Source organism: Salvelinus fontinalis, chromosome 42 (genome assembly GCF_029448725.1).
Source record: "Salvelinus fontinalis isolate EN_2023a chromosome 42, ASM2944872v1, whole genome shotgun sequence".
NCBI lineage: Eukaryota > Metazoa > Chordata > Actinopteri > Salmoniformes > Salmonidae > Salvelinus > Salvelinus fontinalis.
In genome coordinates this window covers 3755848-3778229 of record NC_074706.1, presented here as the reverse complement: position 1 = coordinate 3778229, position 22382 = coordinate 3755848, and the positions used below count along the sequence as shown (strand labels likewise).

At 43.3% G+C, this 22382-nt stretch overlaps 1 protein-coding gene across 1 annotated transcript in view; it reads right to left on the bottom strand.

Moving 5' to 3' along the window:
• Nucleotides 1-21606: 21606 nt before the first annotated feature.
• The window catches only part of crybb1l2 (crystallin, beta B1, like 2), a 5174-nt gene continuing 4398 nt past the window's right edge, over nt 21607-22382 (bottom strand). The window contains exon 6 of the mRNA XM_055909987.1: nt 21607-22382. This exon is cut by the window's right edge and continues 211 nt beyond it. The gene's annotated coding sequence lies outside the window, so the exon portion shown is untranslated.

The following is a 22382-nucleotide window of genomic DNA, read 5'->3' as shown; positions in this document are numbered from 1 at the left end:
GAGTAATATTAGTTTTAAAAAATTGTCCTAGTCAAGATTCTAGCAGCCGTATTTAACACAAACTTAAGTTTATTTTGTGCTTTATCCAGGTAGCTGGAGAGTAGAGCATTGCAGTAGTCTAATCTAGAAGTGACAAAAGCATGAATTCGTTTTTTTGCCACATATTTTGACAAAAAGTTTTCAATTTTTGCAGTGTTACGGAGATGGAAAAAAGCTGCCCTTGAATTATTCTTGATATGTTCGTCAAAAGAGAAATCAGGGTCCAGAGTAACGCCGAGGTCCATCACAGTTTTATTTGAGACGACTGTACAAGCTGTACTCTGTTTCTTTGAGTTTAAAAATAAATAATTTGCCACCATCCACTTCCTTATGTGTGAAACACAGGCTTTCACGGTAGACAATTTTGGGGCTTCACCATGTTTCATCAAAATGTACAGCTGTGTTGTCCGCATAGCAGTGAAAGTTGACATTGTGTTTCCGAATGACATCACCAAGACTGACCTTCATGTCTAAAAGTAATGATGGGCTGTCGTTTCTCTTTGCTTATTCGAGCTGTTCTTGCCATAATATGGACTTGGTCTTTTACCAAATAGGGGTATCTTCTGTATACAATCCCTACCATGTCACAACACAACTGATTGGCTCAAACGCATTAAGAAGGAAAAAAAATCCTCAAATTAACTTTTAACAAGGCACACATGTTAATTGAAATGCATTCCAGGTGACTACCTCATGAAGTTGGTTGAGAGAACGCCAAGAGTGTGCAAAGCTATCATCAAGGCAAAGGGTGGCTATTTTAAGAATCTCAAATATAAAATATATTTTGATTTGTTTAACACTTTTTTGGTTACTACATGATTCCGTATGTGTTATTTCAAAGTTTTGATGTCTTCACTATTATTTTACAATGTAGAAAATAGTAAAAATTAAGAAAAACCCTTGAATGTGTAAGTGTGTCCAAACTTTTGCCTGGTACTGTATAGTAGGGGTAAAGAGACTAGGCAACAGGATAGATAATAAACAGTAGCAGCAGCATATGTGTGTGTGTGTGTGTGTGTGTGTGTGTGTGTGTGTGTGTGTGTGTGTGTGTGTGTGTGTGTGTGTGTGTGTGTGTGTGTGTGTGTGTGTGTGTGTGTGTGTGTGTGTGTGTGTGTGTGTGTGTGTGTGTGTGTGTGTGTGTGTGTGTGTGTGTGTGCTTCCCCATTCTCCATCCTTCTCCCAAAAAGTACACTTGTTCACTTTCTCGCATGAATTTAACAACGTCTGAAACTCCATCCAGCGAATGCTTACTCTAATCCCATGCTTTTAAATCCTTGAGTACACACTTCTGGAAAAGGGTGAAGAATCGAGACGCAGCCTCAGAGCAACCAGAGTGAAGTTGCCCAAAGCCATCAAGGTCAGATGTGTGTGTTTCTCTCCCTAATGGTTACGGTTAGGTTTTGGAGAGAGTAAGCTGATCCTAGATCTGTGCCTGAGGGCGACCGTTACCAGTAGAATACGTAATAGCCTATCATCTTCAGACCTCCCACAGACCTGCATGTTGACTATCTCTCTAGCAGTGACCAGTCCTCTAATCAAGCAATCACACATACACACACACACACACATTAACTCACACACACTCACCATCCAACAGACCCCTGAGGAGAAGTTTAGGCACACACACACACTCACAGGCAAGAACATACACACATACAAACGCACACACACACTTCCAGGCGTACACAAAAAATAATACTGAAGTACGAGTGCACACACGTGCACGCACACACGTGCACACACAAAGCCAATAAACTCCTGAGGTGCGAGAGAGTGAAAGATGCGAGGGAATTGACAGTGGGAAGGTGCAGAACTAGATACACAGAGAACACACACACATATGGTTTGCTTAAACACACACATACGCACACCCACAGTATGCTTAAAGGCCAAACACAGCCATTTTTATATCAATATCAAATAATTTCTGGGTAACAATGAAATACCTTACTGTAATAGATATTTTTAGAGAAACATTTTGCTAGGACTGTCTGGGAGTGGGGAGGGCAAAACTAAAAACTAGCTGTTATTGGCAGAGAGGTTGAGAACTCTGCTATTGGTCTATTATCCAATTTACCGCATGGTGATGTCACCATGGAAAACCGAAACACCCGCCATGCAAACCTGCTGATTAGAAGGTCCTGTGTAGATTGTATTTTCAACCAGAAACTATCAGGAAATAACACTGATCAAATGTTTTCAAACTTTTTCAGTGTTAGTTTCATCAGCTGTTGTACAATAGGATACAAAACACAGGGCCTTTAAAAACAAACACTGGGCCTTTAAACACATACACTGGGTCTTTAAACACATACACAGGGCCTTGAAACACATACACTGGGCTTTTAAACACATTCACTGGGCCTTTAAACACATTCACTGGGCCTTTAAACACATTCACTGGGCCTTTAAACACATTCACTGGGCCTTTAAACACATTCACTGGGCCTTTAAACACATTCACTGGGCCATTAAACACATTCACTGGGCCTTTAAACACATTCACTGGGCCTTTAAACACATTCACTGGGCCTTTAAACACATTCACTGGGCCTTTAAACACATTCACTGGGCCTTTAAACACATTCACTGGGCCTTTAAACACATTCACTGGGCCATTAAACACATTCACTGGGCCTTTAAACACATACACAGGGCCTTTAAACACATTCACTGGGCCTTTAAACACATTCACTGGGCCTTTAAACACATTCACTGGGCTTTTAAACACATTCACTGGGCCATTAAACTCATTCATTGGGCCTTTAAACACATACACAGGGCCTTGAAACACATAGACTGGGCCTTTAAACACATTCACTGGGCCTTTAAACACAGCTTTCTGAAACACACACTTATCCTCACCCCCAAGGGTCCTAGATAAGACCAGATACAAGATATCCCACAATCCCCGGCTCTTAAGAGACTCTCTTTGTGACGTCACTACCAACTGATCATCATAAGTGTGTCTGGAGCGAGTGCTGTGTGTGTGTGTGTGTGTGTGTGTGTGTGTGTGTGTGTGTGTGTGTGTGTGTGTGTGTGTGTGTGTGTGTGTGTGTGTGTGTGTGTGTGTGTGTGTGTGTGTGTGTGTGTGTGTGTGTGTGTGTGTGTGCTCGTATCTCTGGGGTTCGGACGGGAAACGAGAGACTGACGTCAACACTTCTCAGTACCCATATTTGGCCCTTTAACAGATGAGGGGAGAGAAGGATGCTGAAACCCTGTAGGTGTTTCTGCCACCACCGCCACCAAGTATTTATAGATTCATTTAATGGAAGTCGGTAGGTGAAGCTGGTGGGAAAGTTAACCCTGCTAGCACATAACATAATGACAACCATGTGTTTCTTAGAGCTTGGAGAGAGTGTAGTGGGCAGTAATATTACATACAGTATATTATATATACACCTCACATGCGGCTCGTAATAAGACTCTGCAATTAGCCCATTAAATGAATTATCTGACTCCATAAGATCAATAGCAGAATGCAGGAACACTATAGTTGAGTTACGGTAATATAACACTATGGTTGAGTTACAGTAATATAACACTATAGTTGAGTTACGGTAATATAACACTATGGTTGAGTTACGGTAATAGATTACTATAGTTGAGTTACGGTAATATAACACTATGGTTGAGTTACAGTAATATAACACTATAGTTGAGTTACGGTAATATAACCCTATAGTTGAGTTACGGTAATATAACACTATAGTTGAGTTACAGTAATAGATCACTATAGTTGAGTTACAGTAATAGAACACTATAGTTGAGTTACGGTAATATAACACTTGTCACGATCGTCTTGCTGAGAGAGAGTGGACCAAGGCGCAGTGTGTGTAAAATACATTCTCTTTTATTTTAGAGAAAGGAAAAACACGTAACGAACACTTTAACAAACTGAAACAAAACAACAAACGATCGTGAAGCTATAGACGTAAGTGCACACACAAGCTACAAACGTACAACATAGACAATTACCCACGAAAACCTGATGCCTATGGCTGCCTTAAATATGGCTCTCAATCAGAGACAATGAACCACAGCTGCCTCTAATTGAGAACCAATCTAGGCAGCCATTTACATACAAATACCTAGACAAGACAGACCCATATAACATACAAAACCCCTAGACAATACAAAAACAAACATTCCCCATGTCACACCCTGACCTAACTAAAATAATAAAGAAAACAAAGAATACTAAGGCCAGGGCGTGACAGTACCCCCCCCCCCCCCCCCAAAGGTGCGGACTCCGGCCGCAGAACCTGAAACAGAAGGGGAGGGTCCGGGGTGGGCCCCATCATGGCGGCGGCTCGGGCGCGGGACGTGGCCCCCACTCCACCATAGTTAATACCCGCTTTGGTGGCGCCTCTGGAGCGGCGACCCTTGTATCAAGTCCCGGACTAAAGACCATCCCAGAGGGCGCCACCGGACGGATGGGTAGCTCCGGACTGAGGGGTAGCTCCGGACTGAGGGGTAGCTCCGGACTGAGGGGTAGCTCATGACTAGAGGGACGGCAGCTCATGACTGAGGGACGGCAGATCATGGCTGGCTGACGGATCTGGCTGCTCATGGCTGGCTGACGGATCTGGCTGCTCATGGCTGGCTGACGGATCTGGCTGCTCATGGCTGGCTGACGGATCTGGCTGCTCATGGCTGGCTAGCGGCTCTGGCGGATCCGGGCTGGCTGGCGGCTCTGGCGGATCCGGGCTGGCTGGCGGCTCTGGCGGATCCGGGCTGGCGGATCCGGGCTGGCGGATCCGGGCTGGCTGGCGGCTCTGGCGGATCCGGGCTGGCTGGCGGCTCTGGCGGATCCGGGCTGGCTGGCGGCTCTGGCGGATCCGGGCTGGCTGGCGGCTCTGGCGGATCCGGGCTGGCTGGCGGCTCTGGCGGATCCGGGCTGGCTGGCGGCTCTGGCGGATCCGGGCTGGTTGGCGGCTCTGGCGGATCCGGGCTGGTTGGCGGCTCTGGCGGATCCTGGCTGGTTGGCGGCTCTGGCGGATCCTGGCTGGTTGGCGGCTCTGGCGGATCCTGGCTGGTTGGCGGCTCTGGCGGATCCTGGCTGGTTGGCGGCTCTGGCGGATCCTGGCTGGTTGGCGGCTCTGGCGGATCCTGGCTGGTTGGCGGCTCTGGCGGATCCTGGCTGACTGGCGGCTCTGGCGGATCCTGGCTGACGGGCGGCTCTGACGGCTCGGGACAGACGGGCGGCTCTGACGGCTCGGGACAGACGGGCGGCTCTAATGGCGCTGGGCAGACGGAAGGCTCAGATGGCGCTGGGCAGACGGGCGGCTCTAATGGCGCTGGGCAGACGGAAGGCTCAGATGGCGCTGGGCAGACGGACGGCTCAGATGGCGCTGGGCAGACGGATGGCTCAGATGGCGCTGGGCAGACGGATGGCTCAGATGGCGCTGGGCAGACGGATGGCTCAGATGGCGCTGGGCAGACGGATGGCTCAGATGGCGCTGGGCAGACGGATGGCTCAGATGGCGCTGGGCAGACGGACGGCTCAGATGGCGCTAGGCAGATGGATAGCTCAGATGGCGCTGGGCAGACGGCAGACTTTGGCCGGCTGAGGCGCACTGTAGGCCTGGTGCGTGGTACCGGAACTGGAGGTACCGGGCTAAGGACACGCACCTTCAGGCTAGTGCGGGGAGAAGGAACAGGGCATACTGGACCCTGGATACGCACATTAGACCTGGTGCGTGGTGCCGGCACTGGTGGTACCGGGCTGAAGACACGCATCTCAGGGCTAGTGCGGGGAGCAGCAACAGGACGCACAGGACCCTGGGGACACACAGGAGACTTGGTGCGTGGTGTAGGCACTGGTGGTAATGGGCTGGAGACACGCACCACAAGGCTAGTGTGTGGTGGAGGAACAGGGCTCTGGAGACGCACAGGAAGCCTGGTGCGTGGTGTAGGCACTGGTGGTACTGGGCTGGGGCGGGGAGGTGGCGCCAGAAATACCGGACCGTGCAGGCGTACTGGCTCCCTTGAGCACTGAGCCTGCCCAACCTTACCTGGTTGTATGCTCCCCGTCGCCCGACCAGTGCGGGGAGGTGGAATAACCCGCACCGGGCTATGTAGGCGAACCGGGGACACCATGCGTAAGGCTGGTGCCATGTAAGGCGGCCCGAGGAGACGCACTGGTGGCCAGATGCGTTGGGCTGGCTTCATGACATCCGGCTCAATCCTCAATCTACCCCTGCCAGTGCGGGGAGGTGGAATAACCCGCACCGGGCTATGAACACGTACAGGAGACACCATGCGCTCTACTGCGTAACACGGTGTCTGCCCGTACTCTCGCTCTCCACGGTAAGTACAGGGAGTATGCGCAGGTCTCCTACCTGACTTCGCCACACTCCCTTTCAGCCCCCGCCCCAATACATTTTTTGGGCTGACTCACAGGCTTCCTACCGCGTCGTCGCGCTGCCTCCATTCGCCGGTATCCCTCCTCGCACTGCGCCAGAGAATCACAGGCGGGCTCCGGCATTCGCCCTGGGCCGATCGCCCACCTGTCGATCTCCTCCCACGTAGTGTACCCCAGATCCTGCTCCCATTGCCATAACTCCTGTGTAGGTGGGTCCTGTTGCTGTTTCACATGCTGCTTGGTCCTTTGATTCTGGTGGGTAATTCTGTCACGATCGTCTTGCTGAGAGAGAGTGGACCAAGGCGCAGCGTGTGCAAAATACATTCTCTTTTATTTTAGAGAAAGGAAAAACACGTAACGAACACTTTAACAAACTGAAACAAAACAACAAACGATCGTGAAGCTATAGACGTAAGTGCACACACAAGCTACAAACGTACAACATAGACAATTACCCACGAAAACCTGATGCCTATGGCTGCCTTAAATATGGCTCTCAATCAGAGACAATGAACCACAGCTGCCTCTAATTGAGAACCAATCTAGGCAGCCATAGACATACAAATACCTAGACAAGACAGACCATATAACATACAAAACCCCTAGACAATACAAAAACACAAACATTCCCCATGTCACACCCTGACCTAACTAAAATAATAAAGAAAACAAAGAATACTAAGGCCAGGGCGTGACAACACTATAGTTGAGTTACGGTAATAGATCACTATAGTTGAGTTACGGTAGTAGAACACTATAGTTGAGTTACGGTAATATAACACTATAGTTGAGTTACGGTAATAGATCACTATAGTTGAGTTACGGTAATAGAACACTATAGTTGAGTTACAGTAAATGGCAATCAAGAAATATCTGAGAATGGAAGTGTATTTAATTACTTTGTGAAATGAATGGATTCACATACAAGGCATACAGCTTAAGTTCCAAAACATTACAAGGCATTATTCTAAGCATGGTGAGAGAGAGAGAGAGAGAGAGAGAGAGAGAGAGAGAGAGAGAGAGAGAGAGAGAGAGAGAGAGAGAGAGAGAGAGAGAGAGAGAGAGAGAGAGAGAGAGAGAGAGAGAGAGAGAGAGAGAGAGAGAGAAGGTTATCTCACCACAGTAAGTCAGGAACATAAGAGAAAGAACAATGAATCTAAGACCCTTTAATAAGCTTCTGAGTTTGGATTCGAAATGAGTTGTCGACCAATAGTATTTCTGTAAAGTTAGCCACCAATCAGAAACCAGACCTACATGACTGAATCACACCAGAACCTCAGCTTCTCAGAGATGAGACAATTGGGTTGGCAATACAACACAAAGCATGCTGAATTGCTAAGACAACACAGAGGACATTCTCACATACAGTTGATGAGAAGAGACTCTTCGGGGCAGCCCTGCAAGAGTGTGGCTGTCCTGTGGTTATTTTGCGTACTACCTTTCCACAACATTCTGGGAATGGCTCAGGGTACACAGCAAGCACATAACGTTCTGAGAACCATGTTTCTTAGGTGGGAATCTCAGTACTTCAGCATAACGTTTTATACAGGTTTCCTCGTGGTTCTATTTAAAGTCATGTTCTCAGAACATTCAGAGCACGTTAATAAACAACCAACTTCTTTGGGGTTTCAGTACTTCAGAATAATATTTTCTGCAGGTTTCCTCTTGGTTCTATTTCTAGTCATGTTCTCAGAAAATTAAGAAAACCTTCCATAAAAAACACATTAGAAAAAATGTGCAAGGTTCAAAGAAAGTTGAACCTTGTCATATATGTTCCATTCTCCGCATCAACAAAACTCTATCCTCTATTTTGTTAAGTGTGGTCAGGTGTGTTGGCCTCCCCCATCCTAATGAACGCTTGTTTCCTTAGAAATGGGGTCTGTTTGAATAGAGTAAAATGAACAGCTTTGTACGAGTAAAACAAACAGAGAACAGAAGATTACAGGTTTGAATCTCACTGACGCCATGCCACAATAGAAAATAAATGTGTTTGCATGATTAGTGCCTAAGCAGATTCATTTCCATGTGCCCTCTAGATGGGTTAGCTGACAATGTCAGGAAAACCATGTGAACACGCCTCAATGGGGCAGAAGTTTGTCAGTTGTTGTGATTCTGGAAGGCCAGATGGCAACAATGAGAAGAAACTGCCATGTGGGGAATCCAAGAGGCTCTTTCATCTTCTTCTTGATACCATGTCAATGCTAATTATGGCAAATTTGCTAGCTAACTAACCAACAGCTAATCGTGTATGAGAGACAATAAGTGCTCACTGCGCAAATGTATTTACGTTTTCAATAAACATTGGAGACTAAATATCGTTTACATGTTGTCAACATTCTAAGCCAACCCCATCTGTTTTGCCCCATAGTTGCTCACGCATTTGTTTTGTTGCTAAGGGAGGGAGGGATGGAGGGAGGGAGGGAGGGAGGGAGGGAGGGAGGGAGGGAGGGAGGGAGGAGACAATAGTGGAGTTTCCTGGAGCTTCTTCAGTGAGTCATTGCAATGTTTAGAGTTGTAGGTAGAGTGAAATAAAGACAAGTACATAAAACAAATTAACTTCATCAGCCCTGTCTCCCCTAGGGATCCAACAACATGTTCACTTACTGGTAGCTCTGTCCAGCCCAAGCACGTCATAGATGAAACTCGGGCTGTCTCCGTGCACCTTACTTTTTGTAGCAGGTTAGGAGAATTAGTGGTTAGGAAATTGGTTAGGGTTAGATAAAATGCTAAAATTGTCCCCGACACAACTGGAACATATAACCCTGACAACGACTTGTTTCCACTGACGCGATTCTGCTAATAGACTTGGAAAGACCCATAGAGATAGATAGAGGACTCATCATGGATATTACCATTGAGGTCTTTCACAATTTTAAAGTAGTCAACTGGATGAATTTGGAGCAATCAGCCAAACAAGAAGAACATTTACTACTTTAAAAACGAGATAGCCTCAATGGCGCTGCCCATGCTGTCACAGACACTATGATGGCACAGACACAAAAATGAGTCCTCTATCTATCTCTATGGAAAGACCCTGCCAGGTCCTTTGAATCCACCTGTACACTCATATACAAATATAATCAAGGTTTGAAATTATTCCGTTTTAGTCAAACATTATATCTGTTTTTATATTTTCTGGTGGGTAATATTCTGTCTAAAAATGATTTGTAATTATGTTCCGGTCCCCCGACCATCCGCTGAAGAAAACGATCTGCCCGCCGGCTGAATCCCTGGTCTACATTAATCTACCTCCTTACCTCCTTACCTCCTTTCCTAGAAAACACTATGCTGATGTTTACTTGAGGTGTTTGACTGTAAATCCTACACCTGATTTCACCCAGCCATTGAGGGTTTAAGGCCAACTAATATTAAAATATTGTAAACTTTTTCATTCTCTTGTGAGGGGGGGGTGAACCTGTAACATTGCATTTATATAAGGGAGTTGGGGGGGGGGGCTAGCTTTAGACTGATGTCATTGGTTCTATATTATTATTAGACCAAAGGTGTGGGTGTTGTGAAGAATCTGTCAGTAATTTATGTAAAATGTTGATGGTCGTGAGTGAGAAACCATGTTAGCTACCTTTTGTTGAAATAAGATGCATATTATACTTTGGAGTGTAAATAGAGGACAGACTACGTCATCGACACTCTCAGAGTAGTCCTACTTGTTTGTACTATGTACACATAGAAACATTAATATATGTTTAACTCTTGTTTTACTATTTAAAATTATTTATGTACATTCTTTTTTGTGTTTATCTTTCTCACCTTTAATTATTTTATTTGCTAAGCACTTTGAATTGCATTTTTTTACAATTAAAGTTTGATTTGATCGTTTCTGCCCTGCGTATGTGTAGTGGACATGAGTCGGTCATGATTGTTCATGGTAACGTGAGGAGGTAGCAAGCCCTGCATGTGATTTTCTGTGGCCCTTGGTCAACAAGGGATTTCCTCTTGGTCTGATGGTTTACACGTTGGTTTCTACAGCGGCAGACCAGGGTTCATAAACCGCATAGTACATATTTGTCTGTGTTATTGTGTCAGTCCAACACAGGTGGTATAGCATGTGAGCTGTTAACGTTTTCATGAAGATCCCCTCCACTGTGTTCTAACTAGACTGTAGTTATATGAAGAACCCTCCACTGTGTTCTATCTAGACTGTAGTTATATGTAGAACCCCTCCACTGTGTTCTAACTAGACTGTAGTCATATGAAGAACCCCTCCACTGTGTTCTAACTAGACTGTAGTTATATGAAGAACCCCTCCACTGTATTCTAACTAGACTGTAGTTATATGAAGAACCCCTCCACTGTATTCTAACTAGACTGTAGTTATATGTAGAACCCCTCCACTGTATTCTAACTAGACTGTAGCTATATGAAGAACCCCTCCACTGTATTCTAACTAGACTGTAGTTATATGAAGAACCCCACCACTGTGTTCTAACTAGACTGTATCTAGATGAAGAACCCCTCCACTGTGTTCTAACTAGACTGTAGTTATATGAAGAACCCCTCCACTGTGTTCTAACTAGACTGTAGTTATATGAAGAACCCCTCCACTGTGTTCTAACTAGACTGTAGTTATATGAAGAACCCCTCCACTGTGTTCTAACTAGACTGTAGTCATATGAAGAACCCCTCCACTGTATTCTAACTAGACTGTAGTTATATGAAGAACCCCTCCACTGTATTCTAACTAGACTGTAGCTATATGAAGAACCCCTCCACTGTATTCTAACTAGACTGTAGTCATATGAAGAACCCCTCCACTGTATTCTAACTAGACTGTAGTCATATGAAGAACCCCTCCACTGTATTCTAACTAGACTGTAGTTATATGAAGAACCCCTCCACTGTGTTCTAACTAGACTGTAGCTATATGTAGGACCCCTCCACTGTATTCTAACTAGACTGTAGCTATATGTAGAACCCCTCCACTGTATTCTAACTAGACTGTAGTTATATGAAGAACCCCTCCACTGTATTCTAACTAGACTGTAGTTATATGAAGAACCCCTCCACTGTATTCTAACTAGACTGTAGCTATATGAAGAACCCCTCCACTGTATTCTAACTAGACTGTAGTTATATGAAGAACCCCTCCACTGTGTTCTAACTAGACTGTAGTTATATGAAGAACCCCTCCACTGTATTCTAACTAGACTGTAGCTATATGAAGAACCCCTCCACTGTGTTCTAACTAGACTGTAGCTATATGTAGAACCCCTCCACTGTATTCTAACTAGACTGTAGCTATATGTAGAACCCCTCCACTGTATTCTAACTAGACTGTAGTTATATGAAGAACCCCTCCACTGTATTCTAACTAGACTGTAGTTATATGAAGAACCCCTCCACTGTATTCTAACTAGACTGTAGTTATATGAAGAACCCCCCCACTGTATTCTAACTAGACTGTAGTTATATGAAGAAGCCCTCCACTGTATTCTAACTAGACTGTAGCTATATGAAGAACCCCTCCACTGTATTCTAACTAGACTGTAGTTATATGAAGAACCCCTCCACTGTATTCTAACTAGACTGTAGTTATATGAAGAACCCCTCCACTGTATTCTAACTAGACTGTAGTTATATGTAGAACCCCTCCACTGTATTCTAACTAGACTGTAGTTATATGAAGAACCCCTCCACTGTATTCTAACTAAACTGTAGCTATATGAAGAACGTCTCCACTGTATTCTAACTAGACTGTAGTTATATGAAGAACCCCACCACTGTATTCTAACTAGACTGTAGTTATATGAAGAACCCCTCCACTGTATTCTAACTAGACTGTAGTTATATGAAGAACCCCTCCACTGTGTTCTAACTAGACTGTAGTTACATGAAGAACCCCTCCACTGTGTTCTAACTAGACTGTAGTTATATGTAGAACCCCTCCACTGTATTCTAACTAGACTGTAGTTATATGTAGAACCCCTCCACTGTATTCTAACTAGACTGTAGTTATATGAAGAACCCCTCCACTGTATTCTAACTAGACTGTAGTTATATGAAGAACCCCTCCACTGTGTTCTAACTAGACTGTAGTTATATGTAGAACCCCTCCACTGTGTTCTAACTAGACTGTAGTTATATGAAGAACCCCTCCACTGTATTCTAACTAGACTGTAGCTATATGAAGAACCCCTCCACTGTATTCTAACTAAACTGTAGCTATATGAAGAACCCCTCCACTGTATTCTAACTAGACTGTAGTTATATGAAGAACCCCTCCACTGTATTCTAACTAGACTGTAGTTATTTGAAGAACCCCTCCACTGTATTCTAACTAGACTGTAGCTATATGAAGAACCCCTCCACTGTATTCTAACTAGACTGTAGTCATATGAAGAACCCCTCCACTGTGTTCTAACTAGACTGTAGTTATATGAAGAACCCCTCCACTGTATTCTAACTAGACTGTAGTTATATGAAGAACCCCTCCACTGTATTCTAACTAGACTGTAGTTATATGAAGAACCCCTCCACTGTATTCTAACTAAACTGTAGCTATATGAAGAACCACTCCACTGTATTCTAACTAGACTGTAGTTATATGAAGAACCCCTCCACTGTATTCTAACTAAACTGTAGTTATATGAAGAACCCCTCCACTGTATTCTAACTAGACTGTAGTTATATGAAGAACCCCTCCACTGTATTCTAACTAGACTGTAGTTATATGAAGAACCCCTCCACTGTGTTCTAACTAGACTGTAGTTATATGAAGAACCCCTCCACTGTATTCTAACTAGACTGTAGTTATATGAAGAACCCCTCCACTGTATTCTAACTAGACTGTAGTTATATGTAGAACCCCTCCACTCTATTCTAACTAGACTGTAATTATATGAAGAACCCCTCCACTGTGTTCTAACTAGACTGTAGTTATATGAAGAACCCCTCCGCTGTATTCTAACTACACTGTAGTTATATGTAGAACCCCTCCACTCTATTCTAACTAGACTGTAGTTATATGAAGAACCCCTCCACTGTATTCTAACTAGACTGTAGTTATATGTAGAACCCCTCCACTCTATTCTAACTAGACTGTAGTTATATGAAGAACCCCTCCACTGTGTTCTAACTAGACTGTAGTTATATGAAGAACCCCTCCACTGTATTCTAACTAGACTGTAGTTATATGTAGAACCCCTCCACTGTATTCTAACTAGACTGTAGTTATATGAAGAACCCCTCCACTGTATTCTAACTAGACTGTAGTTATATGAAGAACCCCTCCACTGTGTTCTAACTAGACTGTAGTTATATGTAGAACCCCTCCACTGTATTCTAACTAGACTGTAGTTATATGAAGAACCCCTCCACTGTGTTCTAACTATACTGTAGTTATATGAAGAACCCCTCCACTGTGTTCTAACTAGACTGTAGTTATATGAAGAACCCTCCACTGTATTCTAACTAGACTGTAGTTATATGAAGAACCCATCCACTGTATTCTAACTTGACTGTAGTTATATGAAGAACCCCTCCACTGTATTCTAAGTAGACTGTAGTTATATGAAGAACCCCTCCACTGTGTTTTAACTAGACTGTAGTTATATGAAGAACCCCTCCATTGTATTCTAACTACACTGTAGTTATATGAAGAACCCCTCCACTGTATTCTAACTAGACTGTAGTTATATGAAGAACCCCTCCACTGTATTCTAACTAGACTGTAGTTATATGAAGAACCCCTCCACTGTGTTCTAACTAGACTGTAGTTATATGAAGAACCCCTCCACTGTATTCTAACTAGATTGTAGTTATATAAAGAACCCCTCCACTGTGTTCTAACTAGACTGTAGTTATATAAAGAACCCCTCCACTTTGTTCTATCTAGACTGTAGTTATATGAAGAACCCCTCCACTGTGTTCTAACTAGACTGTAGTTATATAAAGAACCCCTCCACTGTGTTCTATCTAGACTGTAGTTATATGAAGAACCCCTCCACTGTATTCTAACTAGACTGTAGTTATATGAAGAACCCCTCCACTGTGTTCTAACTAGACTGTAGTTATATGAAGAACCCCTCCACTGTATGCTAACTAGACTGTAGTTATATGAAGAACCCCTCCACTGTATTCTAACTAGACTGTAGTTATATGAAGAACCCCTCCACTGTATTCTAACTAGACTGTAGTTATATGAAGAACCCCTCCACTGTATTCTAACTAGACTGTAGTTATATGAAGAACCCCACCACTGTATTCTAACTGGACTGTAGCTATATGTAGAACCCCTCCACTGTATTCTATCTAGACTGTAGTTATATGAAGAACCCCTCCACTGTATTCTAACTAGACTGTAGTTATATGAAGAACCCCTCCACTGTGTTCTAACTAGACTGTAGTTATATGAAGAACCCCTCCACTCTATTCTAACTAGACTGTAGCTATATGAAGAACCCCCTCCACTGTATTCTAACTAGACTGTAGTTATATGAAGAAACCCGCCACTGTGTTCTAACTAGACTGTAGTTATATGAAGAACCCCTCCACTGTGTTCTAACTAGACTGTAGTAATATGTAGAACCCCTCCACTGTGTTCTAACTAGACTGTAGTTATATGAAGAACCCCTCCACTGTATTCTAACTAGACTGTAGCTATTTGAAGAACCCCTCCACTGTATTCTAACTAAACTGTAGCTATATGAAGAACCCCTCCACTGTATTCTAACTAGACTGTAGTTATATGAAGAACCCCTCCACTGTATTCTAACTAGACTGTAGTTATATGAAGAACCCCTCCACTGTATTCTAACTAGACTGTAGCTATATGAAGAACCCCTCCACTGTATTCTAACTAGACTGTAGTCATATGAAGAACCCCTCCACTGTGTTCTAACTAGACTGTAGTTATATGAAGAACCCCTCCACTGTATTCTAACTAGACTGTAGTTATATGAAGAACCCCTCCACTGTATTCTAACTAGACTGTAGTTATATGAAGAACCCCTCCACTGTATTCTAACTAAACTGTAGCTATATGAAGAACCCCTCCACTGTATTCTAACTAGACTGTAGTTATATGAAGAACCCCTCCACTGTATTCTAACTAAACTGTAGTTATATGAAGAACCCCTCCACTGTATTCTAACTAGACTGTAGTTATATGAAGAACCCCTCCACTGTATTCTAACTAGACTGTAGTTATATGAAGAACCCCTCCACTGTGTTCTAACTAGACTGTAGTTATATGAAGAACCCCTCCACTGTATTCTAACTAGACTGTAGTTATATGAAGAACCCCTCCACTGTATTCTAACTAGACTGTAGTTATATGTAGAACCCCTCCACTCTATTCTAACTAGACTGTAATTATATGAAGAACCCCTCCACTGTGTTCTAACTAGACTGTAGTTATATGAAGAACCCCTCCGCTGTATTCTAACTACACTGTAGTTATATGTAGAACCCCTCCACTCTATTCTAACTAGACTGTAGTTATATGAAGAACCCCTCCACTGTATTCTAACTAGACTGTAGTTATATGTAGAACCCCTCCACTCTATTCTAACTAGACTGTAGTTATATGAAGAACCCCTCCACTGTGTTCTAACTAGACTGTAGTTATATGAAGAACCCCTCCACTGTATTCTAACTAGACTGTAGTTATATGTAGAACCCCTCCACTGTATTCTAACTAGACTGTAGTTATATGAAGAACCCCTCCACTGTATTCTAACTAGACTGTAGTTATATGAAGAACCCCTCCACTGTGTTCTAACTAGACTGTAGTTATATGTAGAACCCATCCACTGTATTCTAACTAGACTGTAGTTATTCGAAGAACCCCTCCACTGTGTTCTAACTATACTGTAGTTATATGAAGAACCCCTCCACTGTGTTCTAACTAGACTGTAGTTATATGAAGAACCCTCCACTGTATTCTAACTAGACTGTAGTTATATGAAGAACCCATCCACTGTATTCTAACTTGACTGTAGTTATATGAAGAACCCCTCCACTGTATTCTAAGTAGACTGTAGTTATATGAAGAACCCCTCCACTGTGTTTTAGCTAGACTGTAGTTATATGAAGAACCCCTCCATTGTATTCTAACTACACTGTAGTTATATGAAGAACCCCTCCACTGTATTCTAACTAGACTGTAGTTATATGAAGAACCCCTCCACTGTATTCTAACTAGACTGTAGTTATATGAAGAACCCCTCCACTGTGTTCTAACTAGACTGTAGTTATATGAAGAACCCCTCCACTGTATTCTAACTAGATTGTAGTTATATAAAGAACCCCTCCACTGTGTTCTAACTAGACTGTAGTTATATAAAGAACCCCTCCACTTTGTTCTATCTAGACTGTAGTTATATGAAGAACCCCTCCACTGTGTTCTAACTAGACTGTAGTTATATAAAGAACCCCTCCACTGTGTTCTATCTAGACTGTAGTTATATGAAGAACCCCTCCACTGTATTCTAACTAGACTGTAGTTATATGAAGAACCCCTCCACTGTGTTCTAACTAGACTGTAGTTATATGAAGAACCCCTCCACTGTATGCTAACTAGACTGTAGTTATATGAAGAACCCCTCCACTGTATTCTAACTAGACTGTAGTTATATGAAGAACCCCTCCACTGTATTCTAACTAGACTGTAGTTATATGAAGAACCCCTCCACTGTATTCTAACTAGACTGTAGTTATATGAAGAACCCCACCACTGTATTCTAACTGGACTGTAGCTATATGTAGAACCCCTCCACTGTATTCTATCTAGACTGTAGTTATATGAAGAACCCCTCCACTGTATTCTAACTAGACTGTAGTTATATGAAGAACCCCTCCACTGTGTTCTAACTAGACTGTAGTTATATGAAGAACCCCTCCACTCTATTCTAACTAGACTGTAGCTATATGAAGAACCCCCTCCACTGTATTCTAACTAGACTGTAGTTATATGAAGAAACCCTCCACTGTGTTCTAACTAGACTGTAGTTATATGAAGAACCCCTCCACTGTATTCTAACTAGACTGTAGTTATATGAAGAACCCCTCCACTGTATTCTAACTAGACTGTAGTTATATGAAGAACCCCTCCACTGTATTCTAACTAGACTGTAGTTATATGAAGAACCCCTCCACTGTATTCTAACTAGACTGTAGTTATAGGAAGAACCCCTCCACTGTATTCTAACTAGACTGTAGGTATATGAAGAACCCCTCCACTGTATTCTAACTAGACTGTAGTCATATGAAGAACCCCTCCACTGTGTTCTAACTAGACTGTAGTTATATGAAGAACCCCTCCATTGTGTTCTAACTAGACTGTAGTCATATGAAGAACCCCTCCACTGTGTTCTAACTAGACTGTAGTTATATGAAGAACCCCTCCACTGTATTCTAACTTGACTGTAGTTATATGAAGAACCCCTCCACTGTATTCTAAGTAGACTGTAGTTATATGAAGAACCCCTCCACTGTGTTTTAGCTAGACTGTAGTTATATGAAGAACCCCTCCATTGTATTCTAACTACACTGTAGTTATATGAAGAACCCCTCCACTGTATTCTAACTAGACTGTAGTTATATGAAGAACCCCTCCACTGTATTCTAACTAGACTGTAGTTATATGAAGAACCCCTCCACTGTGTTCTAACTAGACTGTAGTTATATGAAGAACCCCTCCACTGTATTCTAACTAGATTGTAGTTATATAAAGAACCCCTCCACTGTGTTCTAACTAGACTGTAGTTATATAAAGAACCCCTCCACTTTGTTCTATCTAGACTGTAGTTATATGAAGAACCCCTCCACTGTGTTCTAACTAGACTGTAGTTATATAAAGAACCCCTCCACTGTGTTCTATCTAGACTGTAGTTATATGAAGAACCCCTCCACTGTATTCTAACTAGACTGTAGTTATATGAAGAACCCCTCCACTGTGTTCTAACTAGACTGTAGTTATATGAAGAACCCCTCCACTGTATGCTAACTAGACTGTAGTTATATGAAGAACCCCTCCACTGTATTCTAACTAGACTGTAGTTATATGAAGAACCCCTCCACTGTATTCTAACTAGACTGTAGTTATATGAAGAACCCCTCCACTGTATTCTAACTAGACTGTAGTTATATGAAGAACCCCACCACTGTATTCTAACTGGACTGTAGCTATATGTAGAACCCCTCCACTGTATTCTATCTAGACTGTAGTTATATGAAGAACCCCTCCACTGTATTCTAACTAGACTGTAGTTATATGAAGAACCCCTCCACTGTGTTCTAACTAGACTGTAGTTATATGAAGAACCCCTCCACTCTATTCTAACTAGACTGTAGCTATATGAAGAACCCCCTCCACTGTATTCTAACTAGACTGTAGTTATATGAAGAAACCCTCCACTGTGTTCTAACTAGACTGTAGTTATATGAAGAACCCCTCCACTGTATTCTAACTAGACTGTAATTATATGAAGAACCCCTCCACTGTATTCTAACTAGACTGTAGTTATATGAAGAACCCCTCCACTGTATTCTAACTAGACTGTAGTTATATGAAGAACCCCTCCACTGTATTCTAACTAGACTGTAGTTATAGGAAGAACCCCTCCACTGTATTCTAACTAGACTGTAGGTATATGAAGAACCCCTCCACTGTATTCTAACTAGACTGTAGTCATATGAAGAACCCCTCCACTGTGTTCTAACTAGACATTTACATTTACATTTACATTTAAGTCATTTAGCAGACGCTCTTATCCAGAGCGACTTACAAATTGGTGCATTCACCTTATGACATCCAGTGGAACAGCCACTTTACAATAGTGCATCTAGATCTTTTAAGGGGGGGGGGGGGGCAGAAGGATTGCTTTATCCTAGGTATTCCTTGAAGAGGTGGGGTTTCAGGTGTCTCCGGAAGGTGGTGATTGACTCCGCTGTCCTGGCGTCGTGAGGGAGTTTGTTCCACCATTGGGGTGCCAGAGCAGCGAACAGTTTTGACTGGGCTGAGCGGGAACTGTACTTCCTCAGTGGTAGGGAGGCGAGCAGGCCAGAGGTGGATGAACGCAGTGCCCTTGTTTGGGTGTAGGGCCTGATCAGAGCCTGAAGGTACTGAGGTGCCGTTCCCCTCACAGCTCCGTAGGCAAGCACCATGGTCTTGTAGCGGATGCGAGCTTCAACTGGAAGCCAGTGGAGAGAGCGGAGGAGCGGGGTGACGTGAGAGAACTTGGAAAGGTTGAACACCAGACGGGCTGCGGCGTTCTGGATGAGTTGTAGGGGTTTAATGGCACAGGCAGGGAGCCCAGCCAACAGCGAGTTGCAGTAATCCAGACGGGAGATGACAAGTGCCTGGATTAGGACCTGCGCCGCTTCCTGTGTGAGGCAGGGTCGTACTCTGCGGATGTTGTAGAGCATGAACCTACAGGAACGGGCCACCGCCTTGATGTTGGTGGAGAACGACAGGGTGTTGTCCAGGATCACGCCAAGGTTCTTAGCGCTCTGGGAGGAGGACACAATGGAGTTGTCAACCGTGATGGCGAGATCGACTGTAGTTATATGAAGAACCTCTCCATTGTGTTCTAACTAGACTGTAGTCATATGAAGAACCCCTCCACTGTGTTCTAACTAGACTGTAGTTATATAAAGAACCCCTCCACTGTGTTCTAACTAGACTGTAGTTATATGAAGAACCCCTCCACTGTGTTCTAACTAGACTGTAGTTATATGAAGAACCCCTCCACTGTTTTCTAACTAGACTGTAGTTATATGAAGAACCCTCCACTGTGTTCTAACTAGACTGTAGTTATATGAAGAACCCCTCCACTGTATTCTAACTAGACTGTAGCTATATGAAGAACCCCTCCACTGTATTCTAACTAGACTGTAGTCATATGAAGAACCCCTCCACTGTGTTCTAACTAGACTGTAGTTATATGAAGAACCCCTCCACTCTATTCTAACTAGACTGTAGCTATATGAAGAACCCCTCCACTGTGTTCTAACTAGACTGTAGCTATATGAAGAACCCCTCCACTGTGTTCTAACTAGACTGTAGTCATATGAAGAACCCCTCCACTGTGTTCTAACTAGACTGTAGTTATATGAAGAACCCCTCCACTGTATTCTAACTAGACTGTAGTTATATGAAGAACCCCTCCACTGTATTCTAACTAGACTGTAGTTATATGAAGAACCCCTCCACTGTATTCTAACTAGACTGTAGTTATATGAAGAACCCCTCCACTGTGTTCTAACTAGACTGTAGTTATATGAAGAACCCCTCCACTGTGTTCTAACTAGACTGTAGTTATATGAAGAACCCCTCCACTGTATTCTAACTAGACTGTAGCTATATGAAGAACCCCTCCACTGTATTCTAACTAGACTGTAGTCATATGAAGAACCCCTCCACTGTGTTTTAACTAGACTGTAGTTATATGAAGAACCCCTCCACTCTATTCTAACTATACTGTAGCTATATGAAGAACCCCTCCACTGTATTCTAACTAGACTGTAGTCATATGAAGAACCCCTCCACTTTGTTCTAACTAGACTGTAGTTATATGAAGAACCCCTCCACTGTGTTCTAACTAGACTGTAGTTATATGAAGAACCCCTCCACTGTGTTCTAACTAGACTGTAGCTATATGAAGAACCCCTCCACTGTGTTCTATCTAGACTGTAGTTATATGAAGAACCCCACCACTGTGTTCTAACTAGACTGTAGTTATATGTAGAACCCCTCCACTGTATTCTAACTAGACTGTAGCTATATGAAGAACCCCTCCACTGTATTCTAACTAGACTGTAGTTATATGAAGAACCCCTCCACTGTGTTCTAACTAGACTGTAGTTATATGAAGAACCCCTCCACTGTATTCTAACTAGACTGTAGTTATATGAAGAACCCCTCCACTGTATTCTAACTAGACTGTAGTTATATGAAGAACCCCTCCACTGTGTTCTAACTAGACTGTAGTTATATGAAGAACCCCTCCACTGCTATTGCTGCCGTGATATCACACAATCAATGTATAAAAGGCTCATTATTTGTTCTGTCTAAAAGCCTGATGATGTCCAAGACACGAAACACGTTGGTTTTGCTTTTAACAGTTCAGAAGCTTTCTTAATAACTTCCACTGTCCTCTAAGAGTTGCTGGATCTCCTCTCTGTCACACGATCACCGCCACAAGAGAAACAGATGATGAAATGAAGAATCCGAGGTGAAATCAGGTCAGGTTTAGTCTCTTTATTTGGGTTAGGATAGAAGAGGGTGCAGGGTCTGAGTACAAGCATTTACATTGACTGTGGCAGAGGTACGCAGCACGTTTCATTGAATCCTAGAACCCTAGAAGTCTAGAACCCTAGATCTCCTACCCTCTTCTAGCCACGACAACAGACCCACACACACACACACACATCCGTACCCCCATAGATCAGAGTCAAAGGAGAAGCACTAGTCGTCTCGTTTTGGGCTGAATTTAGGTTTGAAGAGTAACAGGATGATTGGATGAAAAATGAATTATGCGAGGGGGAAAAAGAGAGAGAGAGAGGGGAAGGGAAGGGGCTGAAAATAACAGAGACGGAGAGAGAGAGAAAAGAATTGAGAGAATATCTAGCTAACTACCTATCAACCCACCACATCTGGTCTTTGTTGATCTGTGAGTTGTTGTCGCTGTTTATTTACGTCAATAGTCTTAGAATCCATTGTTGTTTCGTGGTGTTGACGTATTTGTCCAATCAGGGCGGCTGTACGCCACAAGTCTTACATCTCTCAAACAGGTAGAGGGCGCCGTCTCAAGAGGGGAAAAAACAATTACCTCCCTCCATCCCTCGCTCTCTCCCTCGCTCTAAAAAAAATGATCTAACCGCGGAGAGGATCGCCGGGGGGATGAGGGGTCGGATGGAGGGATGGAGGGAGCTTTCTATCTTCCTATAGATAGGGTGCTTTCTTCCTGTCCCTTTTAGCCTTCCCCCCTCCTCCTCTACTGTGCCCTTCCTCCGC